We start from the raw sequence: 24263 nt of genomic DNA on the forward strand, positions 1-24263 counted from the left end.
CACATTTTCTTGGAGACATGTGGGTTCTTCAACGTGCTCTGAATAGAAGTATATTTGATGGGCTGCAGCCCCTCCAGTCATTGAAATAAGGCCCTTGCTATGCATGCCTACTAGGACCAGTATGCTACCGAGACATAACCAACAAGTAATAACTTAATTTCTCGTTCATGCCATCCCATTGGCCGGACACTTCTTTCCGGCTTATTAACTTTTCACAGGTAACATTCCACTTCAGTTACTGTACACTAGAGTTACCACTCTGGCTTTGCTCAAGGTGTTGCTTGCATTAGGCTTTCTTGCAAGGCTTAGTCGTCGTGCAGAAAAGCCGACCCAAACAGGCGTTCGTTGTGGTGAAGCTTGGAAGGATTGCATGTTGTATGGCAGAGCAAACTTTTATAGCTTTGTTCGTAAATTTTGAATACCTAGAACGGTAAAATTGCACTTCGGATGGAAGAACCGTACAGCATAAATCTGCCATTTGCTCTCTATAGTAGCAAAATAGCATTAACTGAGGTATACATGCGTGGCACCTGTGATATCCAGCCGGACGTCACATTTGCAAGCTGGCTTTGCTGACTAAATGTGGCCCTGCCTGAGGCATAATCAAAATAGGAAAAACACAGCATAATTTACGCTAAGTCACTCACTTTAGAGGTGCTGTTAGAAGTTTCTAGGCTATAGCGTTCATGTGTTCCAGGGTATCGCATTTTCTCACTACTTACATTTTGAAAGCTCGGTCCATATAAGTTTGGATAACACATTTGCCTTAATCGTAGGTCTCTATTTTGCGATCTTCTGAAAAACGTCTTCAGGATCTGCCATGTGTTCTATAGCTTGATACAACTTAAGGAGCTGTGCGTTCTGTAGGGAACCTTAGCAGGTTATTGATGCAAACAAAAATTACCAAAGGCACTTTTTGTTCTGTTTTAAATTACGTTTCTGCTAACAAGAAATAGATCCAGTGTAAATTGAAACCATTATGTACTACCCACTGTAACGGCCCAGCGGCTAGGATGTTTCACTGCCATGATCGAAGATGTGGGTTCAATCCCAGCCATGGCAGCCATTTTTCTGGTAGAGGCGAAAAAGAAAACCTGTGTGTAGAGATTTTGCTGCACATTTCAAGGTCCCCACGTGGTCAGAATTGATCCATAGCCCCCAATATGGTGTGCTTCAAGGTGCATGTGCAGCTTCGGCACACAAGTTGAACAAAGCCTCTCTCCCCCCCCCCTCCCCCCCCCCCCCCTCACACACACAAAAAGGGTATACGTTTCAGCTGTCGGGGTTGCTCAATTACATAGACCAATATAGGACCTTTACTTTCAGATTTTATAATATTAAGACTCAAAAATTTAGTGCTGCTTTGACAGGCCAGTGTTGTTTTATTGCAGCCTTTCAGAATTTGGGGTATTGTTTTCAACAGTGAGCAAACCATGGTTTACACCAGATATTGCCTTTTCAGACAAAAATAGCAGACAGGTAGGCAACACTCTCAGTAGCAGTGCAAAGTTGTGCCACCTCTGTAAACATTTCGGTCGAGTTGTTGTCCCAGTCATGTTCCGAATGGGAGCTCCTTCAATTTGTAATACTGCCATGGAGGCCTTTCCTGCCAGCTAGTGTACACAGACCGACAGACAGTTCTTCAGTGAAAATTTTCTATATGTACTTAGTGAAAAATAAAGTAGGTTTGATGGCTTGCTTTGCTGCCATATTTTCATTTTAATCTGTTATGCAGGACCTGGCGGTGAAGGTTACTCGTAGGACTGACACTTGGACAAGTAGATACAAACTATATTGACAAGGTGCAACACAAGAAAAGGAATCACACTTGTAAATAAATTTTATTTACACAAATGCACTGTACACGCCATTTGTGTGGTTACAATGAGGTGTACAAAATAAAACTATAGGCACCAGAAAGAATAGCAATGACCATGAGAGGTAAACACGTACCCATTCAAAATTATATCCTGGCATGCTGCAACTGCACTTCAACAACAATAGACATATAATCCATGCGGATTATGTGTATGGTCAGGTGAAGAGGATGAATGAAAGGATCTTTTCTTCTGCGCTGTTTTTTTTTACTGCGCTGCGGCTAAAACCAGGCTGGCTTCATAGATAGCGACCTTCCCATGGCAGCTGGCGACAATGAGGGCCAGCGTGCTGAAAATTGCTGGGTAGGGACGGCGCACTCCATCAGGTGGTGCTAAATAATCTCCAACCTCACCAGCTTCACTTTGCTCACAGAGTGACTGTTGGCACGAAATGCAGTGGCTGTACCAATAACAACCGACCGTTCTAGTTAGTATGTATCTCACCAGTCAGCACCTAGAATACAATGGCTCGTCCAGACCTGACTCTCACCAATGAAAAAGTCAACGTATACAACTAAACCACATGGGTACCACACTGTCTGGCTCGACTACCATCATTAATTTTTGAGCATTCCCATTCATTCAAACCTTCGTAACCTTTACCGACCTTGGCTATACATGGAGAAGCTTTCTTTTGGCGTGACGGTCATTTGCGCACATGCGAAATTTGACAGGAAACGCTTGAGTTTGTGCAAAGCATTTCCAAATCGGCCATTTAAAGCACGGAAATGCCGTCATTCTTGCGCGGGAGCATAACAATTTTCCAGCTGCAGGAGCACTAGTTGATCCAAACTTCTTCAGGGGCTGCGGCTCTTTCACATAAACTGTGCCACTTGTGTAGCACCGTCCTCAAGGTGGCTCGCCAGCCCTACAAATGGCAAAGTTGGCAAACGAGAGTTGGCCCCCGTCAGGGCCGGCGATGAGAACCGTACACATAGTTATCTTCGTGATACCTTTTTGAGCCACGCCCGTATACCAAAGCGAAAAGAACCAAACAAAAAGAAAATGCTTTTGCCATGCCGGTGCTGGCCTTGCTCAGCTGTATGCAACAGTAAACCATCGGGTTGACTCAAAGTGCAATGCAAGAAAATTGCACAGGATCTCATCATATTAAACAGGATGAGAGCGCGACAGCGTCTTTTATGACTCGGTTTGTTGTCGAGCGTTCCGCCAATGCCGCCTATAGCCTACAATCCCGACAGTGCACTCGGTGCAGCCACTCATTACAGAATCACTATCCATGCTGCTGCGGCACTGCCTCGACTGAAGCAGAGGGCCAACAAAGACTGCGGGAGCAATTTATTTGAACGCACGTTTATTTTTGTGTTGCACGTCTTACGGAGCGTGTTGCAAGGAAATCGGAATTGACCAAGCGCCAAATGTTTCTTTTTCTGTAGCAGTATATGCAACAAAGCACACCAAGTGCTTCTTGTTTATTTCTTTCTGGTCCACGCCATGGAACAACCATCCATGGAATGCCATGGATGTGCGCACCATTCTGTGACGTGGAATGTTAGGAATGCATTAGGAAATTGTCAGCTGTTGTGGTAGCAAGTAATATTTTCGCATTTACAAAGCGATTCACTGAAGCACACTGTCGAGCCCACAGGTGTACTTAGCGCAGTGTCAATGAGTCTATAATAAGTGCAACAAACTGAGGAGGAAGCGAAATACCATTGACAACAGGCCGGACAAGTAGCTCACAATGCTTCAATGGGTATCACAAGCAGCACAAGCTGGTGCACTGGCATAGGAAAGAACTAAAAAAGGCCAAACAAGGAGAAAAAAAACATTTGGCATCGGCAAGCATGGGAGGTCACTGTAAAAAAGTCGGTCGGAGCAAAACTTTTTCATAAACCCCCTCTCAATTTTTTTTAAAACCCATTCCTCACTCCGCCGCTGTCATTAAAACAGTTGCACGAGGTGTGCATTTCTAGAGCAGCCGTTTTTCTTATGAAGGAACAAAATTGCCTTCGTGCGCAAAGTCTTAGACAACATTAATGCACCAACTGGTTTAATTAGCCGATAGTCTGCAACTACGGTATGCATTACAGCTCATGTATGGCTTCCGTGCATTAACCTACAAATTTTAACTGCTGTACGGAAAAGAAAGCAAGCTTCATTAAATATATGTGCTGACAGCAATGTAAACTTAAAATTCCTTATAACAGAGCTAGAAATTCTTTCAGAGCTAAAATGATAAAATTCAGTGCTGAATGATGCAAGGCACCACTAAGTACTGTCATATGTACACGCTAAGAAAAAAGAAAAGAGTCAGTAACTCTTCGTAAAACTTTTCTTTGTGCCCTTTGGCAGGGCATGAGCAAAAAAATGTCACTGAATTGCTCCACAACAATCGCTTTCTTCTTGTTGCTCTGCAAGTGCCATGGCTCCAGTCCACCGCTCAAACAGATGAGACACTCTACCCCGCTGACCACGAACAGAAGTTCTTGGCTTGCTCCAGGGACACAACACCGGTGGTACCAATCTGCACTAAGTTTGTTGCTACCTGGCTTGTGGCTCCCTGCTGGCAAAAGAAAAAAAAAATGCGCAGTGAGAGTTAGACAAGGGATTGCAGGGGGAAAAAATCAATTTCTCCTTTTAAAGGATTGCAGGGCACACTGCGATTTCACGTATGCATTAGCAAACACACATGCACTCCTTAATGGAGGCTCCATGTCAATGAGGCATGGGTGACATAACATTGCCCCTTTGGAAGGGAGGTGTGTTCTCTTCATCTTGCTGGATGGCATGGCCAGCATGACAAGGATGGCAAGACCGAGGGAAGGAATGATGATGTGAACAGAAACAGTGGCATTCTACTAGTTCGTAACTGTTGAACATAAGAAGCTGCACTACTTCATGACTTTCTTACATTAGTGAGGTCCACATCTTCTTGTAAACACAGTTGCGATCCCGCTCATTGTTCCCCACCCTCTCCTTAGCGGGGTGCGGCTCCTGCCCCCGAGTCAGTGGCGGCTTTGACGGCATGTCGTGATGCAAGTAGTATGGATAAATTTTAGCCCAAGCTTGGTAGGTGCCCTACCTTACCGAATCGCATCTGTCATTTTGTCAGTGTGGAGTCAATGGGCATGGAACAAAAAAGTGACGTGCAAGACAGAAAAAAAGAGTGTAACAACGTTAGACCACACAGAAAACACAGTGCAGTAGAAACAAAGGACAAGGTGAGGCCGGGGAAAGAGCTAACTTTCGACAAATGCTTTATTGCAGGACCTGCACTTATAAAAACATCTGGCTCATAATAGGAGAGAAAGAAAGGAAAACATCAAAACGAACAACGAAAGATGAGACAAAAACCACCACGCGCCGCCTACGCGAAGAAATAAATCTCTAGCTTTCATAAAGCCATAGATGGTGTATTGATGCGTTGATCACCGGACCATGCCATCTCAGTTGCTTCCACAAGTTCTTTCGTCAGTCCAGACTGGTGGTAATGCAAAGCAATCACCTCGTCGTGCAGGGGATAACACAGGTATCCCGATACGCACTTTTTACAATGGGCAGCCCGCTGGCCGTCAGTGGCAACGCTACTTACTTTATTCTTGTACTCTTAAATGGACATTCAAATATCTGCTTGTTTGGCAGGTATAGTTGCTGCCACATGAGAGTGAAATTTTGTAGACAGCACGATGCCCACAGCGTACCAGCTTAGAGCAGACCGGTTTCTGCGCACGCGTTAGGCAAGTTAACCTGCACAAGCCCAAAAGCCTTTTCGGGGCTGTGAACAAGACATTGATCCCACTAACAGCCACCTGGCTGCCCATTGTAAAATGTGTGTATCGGGAAACCTTTGTTATCCCATGTATGACTAGACAATTGTTTTGCATTACCACTGCTCTGGGCTGACGAGAAACTTGTGGAAGCAAGTGAGATAGCATGTTCTGGTGATCAGTGTGTCCGTAGACTGTCTATGGCTTTACCAAAGCCAGAGCTTGATTTCATGGTGTAGGCGGCATGTGGCGGGTTTCGTCTCATCTTTTGTTGTTTATTTATTTTTTCTTATCTCCTCTTAGGAGCCAGATGTCTTTATATGTGCTGGCCCTGCAATAAAGCATTTGTTGAAACCTTGCACTTGTCCCGTCCTCGACTTATTGTTTTTACTGCGCTATGTTTCTCGTGAGAGTATGAACCAACACGCCCAAACATTTTCCCTTCTGTTAGACAGCATCCAGGGCATAACAAAAGTTCACAGAGCGAAAGAATGTTAAGTGAGCAAACGAGCTTTTCTAGGCAATGCCCAGGGGCATCGGGTATGCTAGGTACAGCAGTTGCTGCAAGAACCAACGGAGAGTGCAGTAACTGCACAGAGACGGCAGTAAGAGGAGGAGGCTAGGGTATATATAGTCAGGATCCAGCTTACATGGCCTTATCGTCTGGTGGTAGAGCAGCGCATCGCCTTTATCACCTTCCAATAGTTTCAGGGAGAGAGGCCATGTAATTCAGCTGATATTAGTGCTCATTATCACGCTTTTAGAACTTCGCAGAGTAAACAATGCCAAGGTAATCATGCAGTGTTGAACCCAGAATAGTGGCTCAACTAGTTGCACAAAACAAGTTAAGTAACAGTCACTAAGCAGTGCTTAGCATGCTACACATGCCCTAAGCAGTGCTTAGTGACTGTTCGAGCGCTACCCCATCGATTCACATTAGGTAAACAAATTTTTCTCATCCGGCATGCATTGCATTCTGTAAGCATATATGCTGGTGCATGTATATATGTGTGCCAGCTTATGTTGTATACATATGCACTAGTGGCATAGGCAAGATACATAAACTTGTGTATAGCTTCCTAGCCAATGCATTTTGGCCTTGGCAACTACAACACACCCGAAGGTAAGACTAGCCAGATTAAATTGTGGTGGAGGAACTCCTGACGTTTGTACTGTGGATACAGGAAAATTTTGATATAGTCAGGTACACATCACATTTTCTGATAAAATGTGGCACTCCCAGCATTCAGCTGAGCGACAGTGGGGTGCTGGTACTGGATGAATTGCATGGACATTGGAACGTAACGAAACCCTGCAGAGTATGAGTATAGCATTCCAGGTTACTCCATGTGAAGTAATACGTGATAGCTTAAGCAAAAAGCACCATATTCGTTTGGTCGTGGAAGTCAACCAATGTGTAAGCAAGGTGCTCACTGCATGTTCCAAAACATGCAAACGTCTATTGCAATCTCGTCCTGTCTATTATGTTCGGCTATTACGCACGCTTTCAGTGTTTGATGAACTTCTTATTTTCGCTACACACGCCCATTGAACGCCCGCACCACAACCAGCTGCGCCACCGATGCCGTGAGCAATTTTTGCGAGTGTCGCCCTCGCCTTACCGCGGGTCTAATAGGATCATACGTTAACACAAATTTACTCGTCAATTTTAACCCCATAAAAATCAGATTTAATCAAATTTAAATGTTTAGAGAATTATTCGATCACTGACTGATTCGCACAATCGTTACTCGCAAGACATCCAATCGTCATCGCATCGTCACTGCAAGTTCTTGATCCGAAAATCGGCACATCGTAACGGTCATTCTACGTAGTTTTTAACGAAATCGATGCCACAAAGCAAGTTACACTGGCTGCAAATCATGCCTGAACATCCAAGGAGTACTATAAAAACAACGGCGCAACCGCAAACAGTAGGGCTCTGATTTCCAGTCTCGGACTCGCCGCGGACTCCCCGAGAAGCAGTCCGGCATTAGATTTTCGCATGTATCCCTATGACTTCGGGGAATCCTCGGACTACCCACGGTGAGTCTGAGACTAAATCGAAGAGCCCCAATGAAGCAACCAAGTTACAGCCACGGGACGTGCGACAATGCCGGTAAGCAGTTCGGCCTCTTCCACTGGCTAATATTAGTACTTTACACAGGTTAACTGTACAGAACCGCTAGGCTCCGAAGCTTTTCCGGCTTCGGGTGCGTCATTTAAGCTCAAAAACAGCGTAATATAGACCGTAACTAATGAATAAGCGGTATTTGAGTTCGATAACGCAATTGCCGTAAGCATACATGGGCGCCGCCATCTTGAATGTTTGTTTACATCAATGTTACCAGACCAGCATCGACATTTCGCTAAATTTAGCGGCCACTTACAATTATTGCGATCTGAGTACTCGTTAAGCTTCAAAAAATATGAAATGGTAATAGAGAAAGCCAAAATAGCATGATATTACTCCACACAAACGCGAAATCCGCTGTAGCAAATCATGGTGCACTTGTAGCAATTGTAGTATGTGCTTGTAGCAGTTGCTTCAGCATGGTAGATTGGCGGCAAATTTTAAATGCATACAAGCAGATTTGTCTACAGTGTTCGACCTAATCTCTTGTTAACTATTGGTGACAACATATTGTTATTTAGGTACGCTGTCTTTCGGTTGGTAAGCGCGCTTTTTTTCCGTCATGACGCTGCTGCTGACTGTGTGGCTTGCTGCTAGTTTTCTTTCAAGAAAGCCCCGCATTTATACGTTCCTTTCTGTGTGACCAGCCATTGGTAACAGACACGTTTTCACTGTCTTTTTCATGTGGTGCAAGCTATGTTCCATCAGGTGTATGTGACACCTGAGGTAAGCTTCCACAAATTTCTGCATTCTCCAAACGGGTGAAATAGAACAAGCTATGAATCTGACAAAAAAAAAACCGGCGGGCAACCAAGAATAGCTTGTTTTTTTTTCTTTTGGTTCAGAAACAGCGATTTCTTGTGTATGGTTGGAGCATTGTTGGAAAAATACACTGGCACACTGGAGTCCAGCCTGATGATACCTTTGCCCTCTGTGCACATAAAGCTGAAGTATCATTCGAAAACTCGGAATGCAAAATAAATGTGCTGAGTACTGTCGGCAGACCAAGTGTGTTTTGTTCTTCAATTGCAGTGAGCTGTTTACGGTGTGTGATTTTGAGATTATTGGTAGCAGCATATCTGCATTGGGTGTGCTAAAAGTAAACATGATACAAAACTAGGATACTGCAAACTTTTCTGAACACTGCGCTAGGAATAATCATCAAAGAAAAAAAGACGGCTCAAGAATACGATACTCCCTAATGCAAAATTTGAGCGCAGTGCAAACTGCAGTCTTCTCGGTGACAGCGTGTAGCTGCTGTGTCTCAGGAAGTGATCGTGTCATCAGTGAACACACGACGGCGGACGCTACTCTGGCATTTTCTCACAGCGCCTCGGTGCCACTGAGCATGTCTCGCGTGGCCTCTGCGTACTGCCCTCCCTTTCACACTTTCATTTTACTTTCCTCCTCCGCCTTCCTGCTTGCTCTATTTCATTTATCTCCAGTGCCCTCTCTCAGTTACAACAAAGTCGATGGCCACACGAAACCACAGGGGTCAAGCGGGCACGTAAAGCCAACTGCATTCAAAATTTCAACCTCTTGAAAACACCATTTCCGTATAGTCTGCTGAAAAAGAAAGCAAGATGCAATATACAACGGCTGAAATACGCGTGTGGACGCCGCAAGCGGTCAGCAAAAACTGGCGATTTTGAAACCGAAAACGAGGAGAGCGCGGCCATTAAAAAGTAGTAGAATAATTAAGTGAAGCATCAGTTTTACAGTTAAAAAATGGGTGAAAGAAGTAAGTCCACCATGGGTATAAACATTTTAAAAATGAGATGTCTATTTATATGTTGTATTAGCTGGCGCAGAATCTAGCAGTACACCCGATGTCGAACCACATTCCATACCGAGACATGGTGCTAGTAACTCCAATACCTTCGACAAACATCACGTAAACTGATAGGTTCGCCTGGTGCACTGTTGAGGCACGAGTCATGAGGTCCCCAGACAGCTCCGATGAAAACCACGCAATCTGATGGCTTCAGCTGGGAGGCTATGGAGCCCTGCAGTGTTGTGGAGCCACCAAGGACTTGCTTTCGTTTTGTATGTTATTTCTCCTTGTAAGCCATGCTCCATGTGTACCCAGGGAATATAGTGGCTCTTCACTGCTTATAACACTAAATATTTATCCTAATGGAGCAGATAAGGTTTGCAGCTCATTAATACAGAAATAAATGTTGGCTCTGCCACATGACATGCAAACTTCCAAGCTTCACTGCATGGCATTTTCTTTAGTGTTAGCTTTTTTGGCACGACGCCGAAGCCATGCAAGAAAGCCTACCACAAAAGCCTTGCACAAGAGTGGAACTCTGGCAGCCAATGTTGGCTGAGGTGCAATGCTACCTGGGCAAAATTTTTAACTGGAAAGAAGTTTCCCATCAATATGGTGGTATGAGTGAGAAATCAAGGTTTATTACTTGCTGGAAATGCTTGCATTAAAGTAAAGGTCATACCAACCACTAACGTACCTAACCTCTTTTCAATGCCTGGAGCAAGCCATTCAAATGCAGTCGACTCTTGATCATCACCTAATTGGAATTTTCGGGTAATTGGAAGCAATGCTCTGGTCCTACCAATGTTACATTCAATTCAGTAAAAGAAATTGCTTGGTAATTTAAAGCTGAAACCCAATTTTTCGATTAATTGAAAGTTATTTCGAATAAAAAGCATCAAGGTGAACATCACATCTTGATAAAATTGGAAATTTTAAAGCGTCAAAACACCGCCGTGTCCTGCAATGTTGGCACCATCACAACCGAGGCAGCGCATAGCTGATAAAGCAGCCGGTCACTTGAGACTTGTGCCAGTGTAAGCATCTCTCTTTTGAGGCCCTCAACCTTCTTTGTTGCGCACAGCTCCGTGCAAAAGTTTGCGTGGTGAAAGCTTCAGGCTTCGATTTTCACCACAAGTCTGAACTATCACGGCAAGCTGTGTCACATTCGAATAGGCAACAAAACAAAACCAAGAAGAGAAGATTGTTGCGGACCAATAGCAATGCGCTATTGTGCCTTCTGTTTTTTTGTTGCGGACTTTGTACTAATGGTAGCCAACTGTATAATTTCTCTGGTCACAACATGTTGAGGAAACCGCATTTTCCACGGCAGGGTGTGCCAAATTTCATTCCGCTGCCTTGCAATACTGTCTTAATCTTTTAAGGGGAAACCACACGCAGCGACAGCGAAAAGCGACGTGAAAACTGTAACTCAATGGGTACACCAAACAGATAGCACGAGTGACAGCAACAAGTGAAAAAAATGATCAAACTGCCGCCAATGCGCTCCGTCGTCGTCGTTCGTCGCTGCTGCTCACTTGTGGGCTGCTTCTGTACAGCAAAAAGCAAGCGGCAGCGTCAGCCCGTCGTCTTCTGCTGTCGACTCCCTTAGCAACCTGGTTATAAACATTTTCGCTTGTCACCGTCATCCACACTACCGGTTTGCTGTACCCATTGAGTTACGTTTTGCCGTCGCTGCATGTGGTTGCCATTTACTTGCCATTTTTTGTACCATTTTCCTAGCGATACATAAATATTCTAATGCCTCAGGTCCTGACGACTGCCTAAGTTATCTTTTTTTGTCACTTTGTTTTAAAAACTCTATAAACAATGAAAAAGATATCTGTATTCGAATATATTTGATTCATTCAATCCAGTCAGTTTTTGCTATTTGTATTTTATGCACAGTTCGAAATTTCCTGTTTGCATATCTCTTGTTAATATATTATGCAAGAATAAATGAATGAACAAGCTGACCAATTGTTCAAACTTTCTAGGGAATGTGAGAGCAGTCGAAAAAACGAATGTACACAGAGAACGAAATCTCACTGGTAATAATCGTGTGTAGAAACCAGGGTCGGAGCAAAAAAAGAAATGCCAAAAGCAGATATCTAACGCACAGTAAATGCCCACAACGAAGTAACTTGTGATGTTTCCATGTGAAGGAAGAGAAAGAGCAGGCTCAGAGGAGGTTGGCACTGGACAACTTCTTCTGAGCCTGCTCTTTCTCCTCCTTCACATGGAAGCATCACAAGTTTCTCTGTTGTGGGCATCAATTTCCTGACTACCTGTGATTGTGTACCCCTTCTCTCTCTTCTACCGTCTTATCTTTTCTTCATATGCTGCATGGCCAAAATATGAAGTAAAAAAAAAAAAGAGGTTAGCAGAGGGTGGTACATGAAAATTTTAGTTGAAGGCTGTAGGATAAAGCGAACAGCAATAGGGATCCTGCGGTTATTGCCATTTTAACCTCTCGTCACGGCAAACAAAAAGTCAGAAAAATCAGATGGTGAATGGCTTCAGCATATTAAGTTTCAGACGCCGTTATACACTGGCACAATAGGGTGGACGGCAGCGCCACTGACGTGTCTGAATGATTGGACAATCTAAAAAATCAGTCTGTGACTGTGTACAGGTGCCATCATAAGTAATTGGAGCACAGGAGCTGTGGCCGAACTGTATCGGAGCGCCGTGTAGCTGCACCGGCGGTAAATGAAAGGACGAAAACACGCATGCGTGCCTGCCGACGGCGATGGCCCATCTATACCTCTCAAACCCCTTTTTAAATTTGGCTTCGAGCATTGCTCGCAGCATAGTGCCACTCTCGGCCACGGCGCTGATAGCAGACAATTCTGGCAGCGTCTCTGGCGCACTTCCAGCTGCCGGAAAAGCGGCGCGCTGTCACGGGAATTTGTAGTGAGTTTTTCGTTCAAATATTTTTACGTGTGTACGCTATCAGCGCCATCGCTGAGACCAGTATGCTGCGAACAATGCTTGAAGCCAGGTTAAAAAAAGAGGCTTGAGAAGTACAGATGGGCTATCGCCGTCGGCAGGCGCACATGCGTGTTCTCGTGCTTTCATCTACCGCCGGTGCAGCTACACGGCGCTCCAATACAATTCGGCCGCAGCTCCCGTGCTCCACTTATGACGGCACCTGTACGTAAAGATCGAAGTCAAACATTGCTTTCAGGATCAATTTTTCATCAAAGAATTTGGCATGACCTACTCGTTCGAAAGCACCTTTCGTCGCATGAGAGCTTGCTCACACCTATGACAATGCCACCAAGGAACGAGAGACCTGAAGAAGACACCACTCAGTGGAGGGGTGTGAGAGAAGAAAACCCAGGGGCAACAAATGGATATGGACAAAGCAAGATAGCAGCAATCGGAAATGCAGCAGGCAGGCCTTAGTTCTTGTTCTACAGTGTACGCAAATGGGCTCAGGACGATGACTATAGCATGAGCAATGCGAGACAAATTCTCGTCTAGTGATGTGAGACCGGCCAAGAAGTGCCCCGTGTTAGCAAAAAGTAGCGATTGCTACCTATTCTTTGATTACCTACAAGACTCCTGGAATTTCGAAACCACACTTGTATTGATTGAGAAAATTTCTGCTGAAGTGCAATTACGTTAGTAAATTGCAATCTTTAGCAATTCAATAACCTATAAAACGACCATGCTCAGCAACCCTTGTAGTGCGATTATAGCAATTGAAAAAGAGAAGCAGCTGCATTACGCACACTCAACACCAACTGTCGGGAATCAAACGTGAGTGTGTTAAGTGGGCCCACCACATGCTACACAGTATTTGTTCATTGAAAGCATCAAGTATCTCTATTGCACTTTCCCTCCAACAGAGTCATGACATGCATTCCGTGAAATAAATTCCATCTTCCAACTCCTGCATACAAACGCTGAAAATTCTCCATTCTGTTTTAAAAAAAAATTAGAACAGAAATTGTGAGGACAGGTGCAAATTGTATCTACACACACACACACACACACACACACACACACACACACACACACACACACACACACACACGCGCGCGCGCGCGCCACATATACAGGGTGTTGCAACGATAACTGGAACACTTTAAAAATTTTTCCTGAGCGATCCGCCGCTCTGTTCGCGCTCAAACTTCACACAAAGGTCGCATTTTGTGGTCTATTTTGTTTGACACCGGCAACAACAACGGTACTTACCTGTTTATTCTGAAAATAAATAAAAACGATTTTCGCCTATGGGAAAATGGCCGCTGATTTGAACGTGCGAGCCAGCGCAAGTTGATGTTGGAACGACGGAACCACCTGCAGAGTGAAACGCACGTTTGGGATTCACGTACGGAGCCAAATGGTGCAGCAGACGATCAGAAAATGCACCTAGAAATGAGCTAACAGACGATCAGAAAACCCGGTTTTCGGGCTCGCACGTCCAAATCGCCGCCATTTTCCCATAGGCGAAAATCGTTTTTATTTATTTTCAGAATAAACAGGTAAGTACCGTTGTTGTTCCCGGTGTCAAACAAAATAGACCACAAAATGCGACCTTTGTGTGAAGTTTGAGCGTGAACAGAGCGGCGGATCGCTCAGGAAAATTTTTTAAAGTGTTCCAGTTATCGTTGCAACACACTGTATATGTGGCTCCTCAACAGAAATATACTTGCACTGCACTGTCTACGAAAAACAGGATCGGGAGCGCAGATTCGGCGAAACACTTACATCCGCAACGAGAACAGTGGCACCCTGTATGCCAAGGCATGGACAAGCAGTCTCGACTCTCTTGAGGTAGGTCTGGCTCTTAGAAACGGAGCAGGTCCACCGATCAGCCACTCGTACACATGCTGGGACTGTGGTGGAAATTTATCAGCCCCTGTAACGAAAGCGCAGTGAGCGACGTCTCGATGACACATGATACGAAATAAATACCTCCGAAACATTGCTTGCTTTACATTTGTGCGTGCAATCTAAAACCCCTGTTCTGCTTACTACAGCTGTTAACGTAGTAAGCCTCCATGTAATAACTGTCACTAGTGGTAAGCATAGTGACACCATATCAGATTCTAGCCAACAGTTACGCATATGAGCCTGTAAGTTAAAAAAGAAAAACATTACGACACTAGCGTGTGTTTCGGGTGTGCTTTCGCAAGAAATGGCACGTAGTTTATCCACTTTGAAATTAGCCTACACTTCTACCACGAACACTAAAGGCAACATCACCTTGTGTGTTTTCTTCTCCGTATGAAAAGGACGATGTGACAAGTCTAAACACTTACCTCCTCACGAGCTTGTTGCTACCACCGACGTTGACGGCCACGAAACCGAGCTAGCGAAGTCTCAGACTTTGCGCGGTCGAAGCTGAGGCGCAGACTGACGTTAGGCTCGGTAGGACCCTAGGAACTTCAGTTGGAGTAAAAGCTGCGATTCCAAACCACGAAGGCACACAGGCCGCCCGGCCGTTCAGTGGTTCAGTCGAAACGGTGCCGGAGAAGTAGGGAGAAGCACGGCCCGCACGGACAGACAAGCAAGAAATGCGCAAAACAATGTTGTCAGCACGGCCAAAGGCCCTCGATTTTTCAGACCAAAGTTGGAGACGTTTTGAGGCAAAAACGACAGCGTTGCCAGCATAGTTTGGTGCGTTTAGGCCGATTTGGCGGCGGTCGCGGGCGGGTTTTAGTCGGATGCCGTCGCCGTGCTCCACGTGCGTTCCAAGCAGAACGTGGAATCTAGCTGGTGGAACTATGGTGTAGTGGAACCTTTCGTTGCTCTTGCCGCGTGATTTTTCATATGCCGCCAGGAGGCGGTGGTTCTCTGCAGTAGATGTAGAATATCATTTTTTATCGAAAAAACCAAGCATTCATGAATTTTATAATAAAGGAACACTGTAAATATCCCTTGTGTACTAATTTCCTGTCTTATATTTGCTTAATGTCTTGTTCTTGTTCAACAAAGTTGACAAGTATGAACATATAAACAAGGTTTAGACGTTTACATTTGGCTGTGAGCATATAAGACTATTGCTCAATATCAATTTTACTTTGGCCGGGTGGCTGAATCGAGTTACAGACAGACAGATAGACAGACTACAGACAGACCAAAATTTCCGGATTTAAGTAGCCCAAGAAAGACTATCGTCTTTGAAAGTGTCGCGCTGAGGCGCTGTCGTCGCGGTCGGTCTAAGGTCCCTGAAATTACTAAGGTAGCGCCATCTTTAGATCTCCCCGCCTTTCGCCCTCGCCCGCGCTCCTTTCCTCCTTCGTTTTTTGCCATTTTTTTAGATGCAACTGCATCTCATTCACTCGCCTTGTCCCTCCATACGGCGTTGTTGTTGTCCGTCCACACCCCTCTCCCATTCTCCTAGCCGCGCGAGCTGCGCTCTCCGCCGCTCACTCCCTCTCCTCTCCGATAGCGAACGCTCTCTCGCGAGGGACATTGGATTGGATTCGATTGGGTTGGCTTGGCTTGGATTGGATTAAAGTGGATTCTGTTGGATTGTGTTGCGTCATAGCCGCGGTCGTTCCAGCACTGGCCAAAGAAATAAAGAATATATCATACGCGTTCCTCACACTTTTCACGCAATTAGAGAATCAACCCAACGGAAACACCAAGTGAACCCCCAAGATGCGTCGCATCTCCACAGGGTTCCTCTCGCGGGAAGGTGGGGTAATTTTTCTTTTTCGCCGGCGAACGGCGCGCGCCATTGGCCAACAGAAAAATCACGTGTTTTTTTTTTTTGCTCCGCTGCCGGGTCTCGCCGGCTGAGACATTGCGCAACGCCGCCGCTGCGACGCCATTGCTGGCTTCCGAGCCACGGAGCTTCAGTACCGGCTTTATCGTAGGCGCCAGCTAATAGCGAAGTAAGAATTAGCTGCTCGTTCCGAAAAAAAATGTATCACCGGTGTCGCTTTATGTTGCTTCTCGGTGCCGATGTGTTGTGCCTTAGGCAGCGCGAATATCGTCAGGGAGGGCACAAGACTTCGTTATTCCGTCCGGGAAATGCGACGCAGAAAGGAGAAAAGTTTGGTTGCATAGATTCGAACGGGCATACTTCAGGCCGACGCTGCCATCACCCTTTTGCGAGGTAAGTTTCGGAATGCTTGTTCTTGCTCTGTTAAATTCTGCGCGAGCTTGAGCAGTCACTTACGAAATGCGTATTCCCTCCGCGATCGTCGTCCACCCTTTGTTCTGAGTAGGCTTTGCGCGCAGCGCCGAGTTCGTCCCGTCGCTTTGGATAAGAGGCCGTGTATTTGTCATGTGCGCGCTTAACTTCCAGCATCATTATCAGCGGCGTAGCATGTTCAGTCGGTTGTCGTAAGGTTTTCGTGACGCGAGAATTGTTCACCTGAATTCGTGCTTGTTTTGGCCGACGGCAGCTTGCGTCTGACCATGTAGCGTGTGCGTTCCGAGGGCGTGTACGATCTTTTTGGCGTGAAGTCATGTTTTGTGTGTTAGCGACCCGGGTGGTATTATAATCCCGTTGTTATGACATTGGAGTGATTTGCTGCGTAATATGGGCTTGGTCGGTGCGGCGCAAATTGAGGCTGTTGCGAGAAAAAAAATTGCAGCTAGGTAAAACAATTTAAGGCCAGCTAATATAGTGACCGCGCCGTTGACGTACGTTTGATTCGCAATTTCTGTTATCGCTTTGTTAAATTCGCGCACGTTTGAATGGGCACTTCAAATGCATATTCGCACCGTAACGGCTGTGCGCCCTTTCTTCCGTGTATGCACAGAGGAACGTTAATTACATCTTAAGTTTGCATTACACGTGATGCCGTACATTTGCAGTGTGCGGGCTTACTTCATCTTAGTAGTCAACGGCGCAGCGTATCCAGTCATTGCGATTTGAACCAAAACACACTATGTGACTATATTATTTTCGGCAGACCTATTTTTGTCCAGCAAAGCGCTTGCTAAACGGGTTTAGTGTAGCGAGTTGAGCGGACGCGGCACTGAGCAGATGCGCGAACACGAATTTGACCATGCTACGGTAGAACGGTCACTAACTCTCTTCTGCAATGCATTATTGCTTATATTTGCGGAGTGTTTGTGGCGCATCTCAAACTCGGTGGCGACATTTTTTTCCCTTCTCAGTAGGATTATTTCACGGATCAATTTGAGCAACGGATATTGGAGAAGCCTGGCGTTAAAAAAACTAAACCAAATGCCACTCCCAACATTTTTTTCTCGCAGGAAGCCACGTCAGCAGCACGAGCCACCTGCACGACGCCATTACGGACTTTTGTTCAAATAAAATATCTCTTTGGTGGCACCAATTCATTTTTGTGATTTATTGTTTTCTCTTGATAATCATCGTGACATTGGTCCTCTTTCGAATTTATTTCGGGTGTATTTCTGTGTTAGTGCAATGTACAAATATGCCAGAATATATCCCAGCACAAAACAATTCTGCCCAGGCGCCTCCATTAATAACGGCTGTAAACGACCGCGCCCGGTGAAAAAACGTATTGCATGATTAATTAACTGCAGTAACTAGTTACATAATTTGTACCTAGAGGGACTCGATCTCTGGTTCGTATGAGAAATAAGAGGCCACAAATCGGTAATTTCAGTTTACTCGATCGATTGATCGCAGTCTTCTCTGGCGCGTATTCCCAGAATTACAAGCCTGCGTTTTTCACTCGGTTCGCACATGGACGTACGGCCGCGAGTGCAGTTTAGTGTATCCGGCTGCGAAGTTGGGGAAGCAGGGACTTTTCACGTCGCTGTACGTGCACACACGCACAACAGCATGTGTATGTTTTTAATCTATTCACAGCAGCCTATGACGACATGAAGAAGGAAACATTTCTGCAAAAACGGCAAAGCACTCTAAACTGCGCGGAATTAAGGTAGGATGTAGGTCGTTAGTAAAAGCGGGCGCAGAGTAAACGCCACTGAGGATTCACAACCATCGCAAGAAAGGCGAGTTCAAGGACGCCAGCGCAGCGCTCGAACGACGGCATTTGCGAATGAAGCGCTCTGTATACTGCCGCGAACCGTGCGCAAGATTTCTGTGCAGTGATTGCACGACCACAGTCACGCGAATGCAAGAACGGAACTACCGTAACAGAGCAGTTTGAAATGTCCACGCTCGATCCTTTCGCATTCACGAGCTATCCTGAGATGTTACAGAATGCCGGACACGTAAACAAAAACAGCGCTGTGCGTATGCGCCAGCGGCATCCGCCCCTCAAATATCCCCTTGTAGACAAAAATATAAAATAAAACACTAACACTCAGTGCGTGTTGGTAAAACGGGGCTCTAGAAATCCTATAAATGCTACCAAAGAGCGATTTCGGCGCGAAAACAAGAGCAAACTGCACGAAAAACTGCAGCGAGCGCCCCGAAGCGTTGCGAGGGCGTCTGCTCTCAAGCGGCCAACAAAAATGGCGGCACCGCCACGGAGTTAAAGGGACCGCGGCGCCGCGGGTGAGGGGAAAGAAAAAAGAGGAGGGCAGCAGAGAAGGAGGGAGCAGTTGGCGCTACCTTAGTAATTTTAGGGACCTTAGGTCGGTCGGTGCTCCCGCGATAACCTTCATATTGATCCCGACTGTACGTTGAAGCCACTGACCAAAGACAAGCGCACGGGAAGTTGATTGCCTGGCCGATCCGACGGGCCAAGCGGTAGCGGACCAAGCGAGCCCAGCGGCTGCGGCTCGCCGGCTGCCGTCTGCATTGCCGGATGTAACGTTTAGTTTCCGGTTACGCCAGCTTACTCCGCGGCCATCACTGGCTATCCAGGTTTTCGTGGCCTTCGCTCTACGAAGGGATTCAGTTCGAGACCAATCTGCTCTGCCATCGCAAAGCGACGAAAATCGAAGGTTGTCTCATCATTTTGCGACGTTGCGCGACGAGGCGAATTGCCAGTGGGAACTTGCCTTTATGGGACAAAACAAGGGGAAGGGGCGAGCGGCGGCACAGGGCATACTAGAAAAGTACGACCTGTGTACTGAAATACGTACTGAAATACGTTTATTCCCGTTTTTGTGACAACTGCACACATAGAAAAACCCCGCAGCCATGTGTACTTCGATAAGCGCGTTGGGCGCTTATGTGGCTGCCTCAGCGAGCGATTGGGACGACCAATGGCAGGTCCCCGTCGCATTGCTTGTCGTTCACAAAATCCATGTGGTTACCGCTTAAAAACAAACAGGAAAGACAAAATTCGCCTCCTTGTGACAAAGCTTCGTACCTGAACGATCCTATCTGACCAATCGGCCCATGACAAAACCCCATGTGAGGGACGAGCCTGCACTCGGATACAATCATGCAGTATGTGCATGACGAATGCCTTGCCACCTTGCTGCAGCTTCATTCAACGCCCTGAAAGTTTATAAATAATGCTAAGGCATGGATTCGCAAAATCCCGCTATTTTCATCACTTACAAAAAAAAACGGCTGAAGATTACTACACTCTATGCAAAATTCATGCGCAGCGCAAACAGCATATTTCTCTGTCACGGCGCATAGCTGCTGCGTCTCAGGAAGTGATCGCGTGAAGCACGTGCTCGGACGTGACGGGTTCGGACGCGGCTCGTTCGGCTCCTGCTTTTTTGCAAAGTTTCCGCAGATTTCTCGAAAGTGTTCCCCTGAACTTTCTGCATTTTTGGATTCGTGAAGTCAAGAGGAACACGCTGATACCCGACGTCTATGGGTGGGTGGACTTTTGTGATTTTTATGGCCGCTTTTCTAGCGACCACGCCGTGACTGTGGAAACGCTAACCGCGCTCGTGCGGCGAGGCATCGCTCGCCTGCCTTTTCTCGCCGGGAGCTTTTTTCACGGACTTTGGGATGGAGTGCGAGGTGGAAGGGGAGCCCTTAGCCCCCGAGAACTTTACTAAAGACTTCGGGTGGCAGCACGTTGTCTCCCGACGTTCTTCAGTGAGAAACGCGGCCATCAACCAGATTGGCGGCAATGCGAGCGGCCTTAAGCCTAACGTCGATTCGAACGCTATGGGCCGCGCCTACCGCGCCGACCTTAAAAGCCAGATCATTCGAGGGGGCAGGATGCCTCCGCTGAAAGCGAAGATCGTCGTGCGGCCCCGGGGAGGCCTGTGTATCAGCAAGGTTGGACCTACCGCCGTCGCCGACGCCATACGGCAAGCTGCCGGGCTCGCTCTGGCGACGCGGGACACCGACACGATGTGTCCCAACTTTCAACAAAATATCATGGTGATAAGCACACCCAGCAGGGACAACGCTGCATGCTACGTCGGCGTCGAGGGCATCTCCGTCGCCGGCCAACGCTTCGAGGTGAGCGCTTACGAGGCAGCACCCCACTCCACGTGCAAGGGCGTCATTCGAGGCGTTCCTCTCAGCGACGGACCCGCGGAGATAGAAAAAAGCTGGTCAATTCAAGAAACCCCGCGGCGCTCGGCGCCAAACGAATCAAGAAAACTGGCACCGTAGTGGTCTTGTTCGACTGGTACAGGGTGCCTAATTTCGTCTCCTACGGCGGCACTATGATCAGGTGCACTTTATTTCGCAAGCAAATGGACGTGTGCTACAGCTGCGGCCGCCTCGGGCACCGCTCCGATGTCTGCCCTTCGCCTAACGATGCCGTCTGCTGGGGATGCGGAGAAGCAAACCCCGACGCTCAGCACAGATGCAACCCCAAATGCAAGCTGTGCGGAGGCGGTCACCTTACAGCCGCCAAGGAGTGCAAGCGAATATTCCAGACACCGTACCTGGTCAGGCGCAGGCGGGGGGAACGCTCCCGCGCCGTGGAGAGTTCGCGACAGACCGTCACCTTCAACGACGTCGATTTTCCGTCCATGGAGACCTCGAATCAAGCTCAGCAATCACCGTCTCAACGCCGATCCGCCCGCAGCCGCTCCCGGTCCAAGGGGAGATCCAGATCTCGTAGCCGCTCCCGGGGCCGTAGCAGGAGCCGTTCCATCTCCAGGACCCGGTCCAGGTCAAGGTCCCGAGTCCGATCCAGTCCCAGGTCCCCATCCGGATCCAGGGGCCGTTCGGTTTCCAGAACCCAGCCAGCATCCGGACATCAGCCCGCCTCTACACGTGGCGGGAGGCAACCGTTCCTCGCTTGGGCCGATTTGGTGCGTCCCAACCCCAGCGCCAATACTGGGGCCGCTCCGGGCGCTCGTAACAACCGGCTCCCAGAGCAAGCTAGGGACGCGGACGTCATTCGCTTACGCAAAGAGAACGACGACCTTAAGAAAATGATCAACAGGCTAGTTAACGAAATGGTAGAAATCAGAAAACTCGTTTCGAATACGTCGGGTAACGGTGAAGCAGTCAGGGCCACCGAGACTCCAGTCCAGGCTCCGGTAGACGGTACTGCAACATCCTCCAAACGCAGGGCAGTGTTCGATCACACATGTGAGTCGGGAGTGTTGACCGCAGTTGGCGAGATTAAGCAAACGCTCACTGCGCTCGCAGACGGCCTCAAACAGGTCACCGCAAGCGTCAGCCTTCTTAGCGACAGCATTCGGCAAATTCAGGTTGCGCTTGGGGATTCCAACAGGGGCCTCGGAGCTCTCGCAGATCGCATCGACGCCATTGAGGTGCGAATGGCTTCACCTGCCACTGCCGTACATTTTCTAACCATTCCCACCATACTGAGGGAAGCTACGCTTAATCCCACCAACGCGGTGACAGAATGTCCCATTCTTTGCGCAACCTTAACTGCCTCGCTAGGCGGTAGTCAGTTCGATCAGCCCCATAATGGATAGGTCCAAAGAAAGTTTTCGCATTTGGCAATGGAACTGCACGGGGTATTCTACCAAGAAAGCCCCGCTGCAGCAGTTTTTCAGGTCTTTGGCGGTTAAACCTCAGGTCGTCGCACTCCAAGAAACATTAGTCTCCGCCGCATCGCTTCAAGGCTACAGAGCCGTATCGGGCCAGCCTGGTGGCCGTGGTATTTGTACTTTGATCGATAAAAGGCTTACTCATCTCACCCACGACCTGAAGCTGGCAAGTGGTAGACCAGAATACGTCATGGTGGCGGTACTGCTCGACGCGCCACAGCGGAATCAGCTCAAAAATAGCGTCTTCGTCCTCAATATCTATAGCAACCCTAGGGACTCGCGCCAACAGTTCAAGACCATCCTCAAAAAAGCGATCGACCTGGCCGGCCCTCGACCCTTGGTCGTCGTAGGTGATTTCAACGCCCCGTACGGCCTCTGGGGTTATGTCTATGACACTACCAAGGCGCGCAACTTGTGGCAAGACGCCAACGAGATGGACCTTACTCTGGTAACAGACAAGGCTTTTCCTACGCGCAACGGCAACTCCGCAACCCGAGACTCTACACCCGACCTCGCCTTCGTCAAGAACGTGGAGGACGTGGGATGGGAGGACACCGCCATGGAGTTCGGCAGCGACCACTACATTCTCGAGACGCATTTCAAGGTCGCTCGGAGTAGGGTCAGGGAATTCACGTTCGTCGATTTGGACCATTTTCGCAAGATTCGGGAAGAACCCGGGAGAGCGAGTGCACCTGCCAGCCTCGAGGAATCGTGTGAAGGCATCCGCAACGACGCTTCCGCGGCCACCAAGAAAGTGGTAACCGATATCGACGTCGAGAAAATGGATAGCAGGCTCGCTCACCTCATCAAGGCCGAAAATGCCCTGCTCCGCCGATGGAAAGTTCAAAGACTCAATCGCAGACTTCGAAAGAAGATTTCGGAGCTCAACAAGGTTATCGATGACTACTGCAAAGTGCTATGCAAGCAGCAGTGGGACGAGCTCTGCGAATCCATCGACGGACAGATACGAAACGGCAAGTCCCGGGCCATGCTGAAGCACCTCGACGTAAGCAGCCCCAAGTCAAACCAGAAGCACACATTGGCCCGGTCCCTTCACAAGACCACACGGACTCACACGGTCGACGAACTAGTCTCCAAACTCCTTCAGAAGTACCTGCCCATACGGCACGACAGGGAGGCCTCACCCCGTACTGGATGAAGACTTCTCCGTTGCCGATGTCAGACAGGCCATCTTCGCGCTCAATCGCAAGTCTGCGCCGGGTCCCGATGGGGTCACTAACATAATGCTGCGAAACCTTGACGCCCCATCGATTGCCTTTCTGACCGACAATATCAACGAGGTCTGGAAGAATGGCATTGTTCCTGCAGAATGGAAAATGGCCTGCACGGTGCTCATCCCCAAACCCGGCAAGGCCCCGAACATCGAGAACCTCAGGCCGATTTCTCTAACGTCTTGCGTCGGCAAGGTAATGGAGCACGTCGACCTTGAAGGGACACTGAAGTGATATGTAAACATTGCGGGATTACTAGCGCAAATTGTAGTCCGGAGTCCCCAGGCCATGTTTCGACCACTGTGGGCGCGTTTACGCGATTTTATTTAGTAGAAAAATTAATTCGAAAATGCTGTCCTCCTCTCTACGCTCGCCCATTTTCTGTGGCGTTTTCGTGTGACGTCGGGAGGAGCCGAGCTCGCAATTGGCTGCGCTACTGCACGGCTCCCCGGCCTTCAGACAGAGTCAGTCGGCCCAGCGTTTCGTTCGCTCAGTTGAAACGAAGCCAGGACACGTTTGTGAATGGAAGAATGTGCCTTTCTTTACTTGGTTAGTTTGTACACGGTATCTAGCTCAAAGTCAGGGTCGCTTCACACAAGCGCTGCACAAGCGCACATGCGACGCTTGGCTGACTGGTACGCCAGTAGGAAAATATAAGGCCTGTGTAAGGCGGGAGAAGAATCAGCGAAATAAAATCAACTGATATTTTTACCGTACAGCGTAACACTAGGGTGCGGGAAG

General features: G+C 47.6%; 1 long non-coding RNA gene across 1 annotated transcript; it reads right to left on the reverse strand.

Moving 5' to 3' along the window:
- Positions 1 to 1822: 1822 nt before the first annotated feature.
- LOC144159457 (uncharacterized) lies at positions 1823 to 15188 on the reverse strand. The gene is made up of 3 exons (XR_013320301.1): positions 14793 to 15188; positions 14239 to 14389; positions 1823 to 4404 (listed from the first exon to the last, which is right to left on the reverse strand). It is a non-coding gene; the product is annotated as an uncharacterized LOC144159457 (long non-coding RNA).
- Between the last annotated feature and the right edge of the window lie 9075 nt (positions 15189 to 24263).

Source organism: Haemaphysalis longicornis, unplaced genomic scaffold (assembly GCF_048455015.1).
Source record: "Haemaphysalis longicornis isolate Haplotype H1 unplaced genomic scaffold, Haemaphysalis longicornis Haplotype H1 scaffold_10, whole genome shotgun sequence".
Taxonomy (NCBI): Eukaryota; Metazoa; Arthropoda; class Arachnida; order Ixodida; family Ixodidae; genus Haemaphysalis; species Haemaphysalis longicornis.